The sequence below is a fragment of the Planococcus citri genome, chromosome 4, assembly GCF_950023065.1.
Source record: "Planococcus citri chromosome 4, ihPlaCitr1.1, whole genome shotgun sequence".
NCBI lineage: Eukaryota > Metazoa > Arthropoda > Insecta > Hemiptera > Pseudococcidae > Planococcus > Planococcus citri.
In genome coordinates, this window is record NC_088680.1 from 46638506 (window position 1) to 46644505 (window position 6000).

Consider the following 6000-nt stretch of genomic DNA (forward strand, 5'->3'; position numbering starts at 1 on the left):
AATATTTATAACGTTTTATTTCTCGTTTACAAACATATAAATCATTCGTATATTGGATGTTTTTTATTTTTAAATTAAATAAAAGTATTTATTTTACCGCGTATGACTTATTTCAATTCTACGCACCGTTTTTAGTTCATCGCTGTCCTGCTTAGAAGCAATAAATAACGCTTAAAAAGGGCACAAAGAGATTAGAAGCCGTTGATATTCCGCAAACGTTGGTTGAAAAAGTTGCGGTAAATTTGTACGTGATAGGAAGTTAACTCGGTAAATCCATTTTCCTTTTTGAATTCGTAGCGTCAGTGGTCCATGATTATAAAGTAAATATTGGTCTGGACGCCTTAAGTCAAACAGCAACACACCGAGAAGGAGGAAAAAAAAGTGCGAACTTTATAACTTATTTGTTATTAAACTTTTAATAGACTAATTTCCGTCTGGAAAATGTATCGCAGACAATTACAAATTTTATCGTACTTTCAGCGAATCGATTAAAAACTTTTCATAACTTGGTGCTTTGAGGTTTGATTTACGATTAGATTTTGGTAATGTTTATACTGGTTGTGAGAATACATATTTGCGATGTTGGCCTATAGAATTGCGAACTTGTTGTTACTAACCTGAAAAAATGGTAAAATGTGCCACATTTTTTGATAAAACCTTGAAAATCGGTAATGATTTCATTTAGAAATATCTGGAAGCGAATTAAAGTTTACAAAAGGTAAGTTGTTAAGAAGCGGTATTACCGCAGAAAAGAACAGTGAATTTTAGAAATCTTTGCCAAATTACCTTTAAACGTAAGATTTATAATGCTTAGTTTACTGGCTTTAACCCAAAATTCCAATTGATTCTTTTAATTTCGATAATTTTTTAAAACAAAGTCGTAAACGTTTACTTCCTGTTACATATGTTCTGTCGAAGCTCACAGTATCATTCTAGCAAAGGTAGGTACCTATACTGTGGGTTCTTTTGGAAATACGAGTAAGTATATTTTACTCGTTTTATATCACTTCCCCTGTGAGAAATTATCGAGCATGAGCAATCTGTAGAAAAATTCAATTACCTGCTCAGAGCACTAGTTATTGGGGAGAGACTGCATGTTGTAGACTTTCTTTAAAATTTTCATACGCAATACACATAACGTAATGAGCTTGAAACGAGATGACAAAAATTTGAATATTTATCGCTCATTGCTTCAAAGTTAAGTTCAAAAAATAGACATGATCCCTTCTCTCTCCAATTAAAAATTGAGGACCAATTGGAAAAAATTATTATTTATGTGTTTTAACGGTTGATTGCTTTTAGAGAATAATCATTAATTTTAATCCCTTAGGCATTTATTGAAGAAGGAGGATGTGCGCAGCAGTAATCATTTTTTTCACGTCAAGAATATTTTTCGACAAAAAATTTTGCTGAATGCTTCGATAAGTACTTAAAATGTGTATGCATTTTGGAATGCATGGGGGAAGAAGTGCCAATGGGGAGGCACTTGTATGTAGGTACTAGTGAAACATTTTTTTAAAAATACTTGGATTGAATTTTAATTGACTTGAATTCATTTAAATTTAATTTAGTTAACTTGAATATTACATTGATGTAATAAAATAAATCTTAACACCTAAATTATTTTAAATTGCAATTTAAATCGAATAATTAAAAATTTAAAAACATTGAAATCAAAAAAGATAAATTAAACCAAAAAAAGTTGACCAAAACAAAACACATCATTCAAATAAATTAAAATAGGCCGAATTAAATCATAACAGCTGATTGAATAAAATTAAAATAAATTATCTAATTCAAATCACATCTCATCAGATTAAAATAAAATAAAACTACAATTTACGAGTAACACTTGACTGAAACCTTTAGAATTGAACTAAATTTTTTCAAATTTCACCACCTAAACACATAAAATTGAATAATTAAAAAAAAATTACTTTGCAATGAAGTAAAATAATTCAAATCACACCTCATCAACTTAAAATAAAATAAAACAATTAGAATTCTTTTAAAATTTCAATAGGTACCTAAACAAATAAAATTGAAGAATTTTTGAAGAATTAAATTGCAATTAAGAAAAAATACCTAGATTGAAATGACCGAGTTTGAAAAGAATTATTCAAAATTAATTTTAAAATTAATCAATTCAAAAAGATTGAAATTAAAAATCAGGTAACTGAACCAATTTAAAATAAAATTACCTAACTCAATTCAAACTTTTCATTTGATTTTTCCTGTAACTTTCAAAATTAAGCTTTTTTGGGCCAAATTCAGGGATTTTACTCTTAGAAAAAAACGCTAAAATCACGTTTTCACGATTTCAACGAAGTAAAATCTCAGAATTTAAAAAAGCTTAATTTTGAAAGTTACAGGAAAAATCAAATGAAAAATCATCGAGCACTTGCCAGTGTGGTTCAAATGTATATGCTTAAATTTATTTAAAAAATGTGCTTAAAACACCTCTTTTAGGGGTGCCCAAAGTGGGGGGCTCTAAAAAAAGGGTTCAAAATTACGAATATACAGGGAGCTTAATTAAACTTTTTCATCAAGATAATTGAATGTATATATCTACCTCAAAACGTTTCGTTTGGCGCAAATCGTATTCGAAATTGCGAAAAATGGAAAACTGATTTTTGAGTATCTACCAGCGGAAAATTTTACTGAGCTCAAAATTTGGTAGGATGAAGGTCTTTCAGATACTAATTAACTGTAAAAAGCTTTTTAGGGGGGCTCAAAGGGGTAGGTTCAAAATGGTGGTTCCAAAATTTTCCTAAAATCAAACCCCCCCCCCAATTTCTGACCCCGAGGGTCGAAAATAGGAAAATCACCTTGCATAACGTTTATCGAGTTCAAACAGATATTTTACCCAAAAAAAGTTTTTGAAAATAATACTCGGTGGTTCGTAAAATTCTTTTTGTAATCACAACTTTGGGAACCCCTGGAGCCCAAAAAATGGTCATTTTGGGTTAACCAACCACCGATTCGTATTTCGGACTTATTACAACATTTTTAGAGTGATTGAGTGGAAAATTAGGTGGGGCCAAAAAATGGCCTTATCGGGACTCCTCCTTTAAATTCAAAATTGGTCAAGGTAATACCTACTGCAAAATTTGGCATTACCTTACAAATCTATAAACAAAAAATAAATATTGGAGCTGATTCGTTTGTAAACGAACGATCAGAAACAATGAATCATTCGAGAACTACTGAATCAGTTGGAAATTTGGAATTCAAATTATAATTGATTCGTTCGTAAATGATTTGCTCAGAAGGGAAAAATCGTTCGCGAACGAATGAATCACTGAAAAATCAAATTATTTCTTTTGAGTGTAGATAAATGTCGCAAATTGATCGTAAAGGTCGAGCGACGTTAAATAAAACCATTTAAAAAAACAACAACTGCAACATGGCAAAGGCAAAACTCGACAATTCATCATATCATCCAAAACTGGACTCAATTCGTTCGCGAACGATTTGCACAGAATCGACAAATCATTCGAGAACAACTGAATCGTTATTAAATTTTAATCCGGTGGAAAAGTACAAGGCAATCAGACAAAAATTCGACTTTTTCAAATCCATCGAAAAAGTTGAAGATGATTCATTGATTCGTCCTTGTAAGATTTCCAATTGGGAATGAAAAAATCGTTCGCCGGTGAATGAATCACTGAAAAGTGAAAAATCAAATTAGGTGACGAGTATGAAAAAGTTCGAACAAAATAAAATTCATGATAAGTGAGGCATGGAGAATTAACATCGGACTCATATTTACGGCAAACTGGTTATGCAATTCTATCAACATCTTCAAAATGCTTTGCATTTAAAGAGATTTGAAGGCAAAACGAAATCGCACTGTTTTCATCTATAATGTTGTATTAATCGAGCATGATTTGCTCTATAAAATTATCATTTTCCATGTTAGGTTAAAATGCATTATATGTAGAATGTGGAAACTTGGAAAGAAAGTTCTCAAGATTGTTCGATTTTGATTCAGTTTCGTTAAATATTGAGAAAGATGTTTTTTTGGTTTTATCATTAAATGTATGTAGGTACCTACGTATTTTTCCCCCAAGTTTTCTTTCAGAAAATGTACTTAATTGAAATATGATAAATTTTGACAATGGTGATTCTTTGAATAAAAAAACTTGTTTCCAAAAATGTTGAAAAGGCTCTTTCGTGATTTATCAATTACAAATCTAATTTCTAAATTGAAATAAATTTTCCCATCATTATTCACAACATAAGATAATTCGAGATGACATTTTCAAGAAATGAAAAAGTCACCAAATACTTGGTGTAACTGGATGTAATATTCTCATAGTAAACTTCAGCTCCTGAAATTTTGGATGGAAGGGAGGAGCGGATTTTTGAATGTTCTTTGAAGTTTTGTTTAGATTCGAAATTTTTATGCCGGTTTGGATTGTTCTCTTGTCAGTGTAAGAATACATTATTGCACCGATATGTATCAAAAGGTATTCACATAAACACTAATTTACGTGGGCAAAATAAGACCATTAGACGAGTATTATAACAAGTACGGTTTCGTGCACATTATACACAAACAAAGTGCTGGGGCAGTTTATGCAATGCATATTGCCTATCTACTTGTTAAACCTCAACTTGACATCAACGTTCAATTACAAGCCCTGTTTAACTGGTGACCGAACCAATCGTTTCAAAACGAGCTTTCAAGTTCGCTTTTAAAACCCCACATTCGCGTTGGATGTACTCAGGCCATTTTTTAAGACATTTTCACTGGGTGGGCAGGAGATGTGTGATATGACCTGTCAGGGTGGTCACACTCATAAACTGAGCGTAAAATTCAAATTCGATGATTTTATACATCGTCTTGGGCAACCATGCAAAAACTGAAAAAACGAGCTCATTATCGCTTATCAGACTTCCAGGAATAGCTTCTGCATAGTAGTAACTGCTACAGTAGTGGTGAGCGATAAGACGTAAAAGAGATTAGGAGACACTTCGCCTCATATTCAAGTTCGTACCTGTTCTATATCTAAGTATAATTTGATCAACTGAAGATCTGAGTAATGTTACGTACTGTCTGTGTCTGGTTATTTGTAATTGAGAAAAGTGAATGAAATGGATATTCGGAACTTTTTTAAAAAATCAAAACCAAATTGTGATTCGACATGTGCAACTGAAAAACAAAATCTTTCTGGTAAGTAAAAAAATACGATTGCATCATTTTTTGTTATGATAAGTATCTACCACTAAGTGAACTAAAGCAACAAAAAATAGGTAGGTAGGTATGTATAATACGTTTATGAACTTTTCTTTTCGTTTTTTTTTTTTACTAGCAAATGATGAAAGCACAAATTGTAAAACTGGTCGAGAAGAGTCTCAGAAACTGGAATTGGCCGCCAAAGTTTTACCTTCTACAAGTTCTGACTCCAAAAATGAAGGCGCAAATTTCTATCATGGACGTAAATTGGATTTGAATTGGTTGCTGACTTCGTACCCATTCTTCAAGAAATCAGTTCAAGCTGATGGTAAGAGAAATCGAAATTTTGTGTCTTGTGAAATCTGTGCAAAATTCAAAGATGAGGCGGCTAAAGTGTCAAGAAATGGTGTGGTTGCTTTTGCCGAAGGAATTCGTGTAGATAGTTCTCAGGGCCTTGAACGTATGATTGATCATTTGGATTCTAAACCCCACCTAGCCGCCTCAGAAGCAAAAAAAGCTGCCGAGTTGTGGGAACAACAGTCTGATAAACATCCATGGATCAATACATTGAAAAAACATCGCGAAGGTGTTGTAAATGATTTGATTGCTTTATGTATGGATGTTTATAACGATTCTCTGCTGGAAACACCAACTGCTCGTTCATGGCCAGCTCGCTCGTTAGCTGTAATGCGTGCGAAATCGATACAAGCTCAACTATACGATTCTAAGGACTGGGGCATTCAACTCGATGAATTTCAACCACCAGCTTCCGCACTTCATTACAGAGATCCTGTCATTTATGCTGAAATGTTGGATAT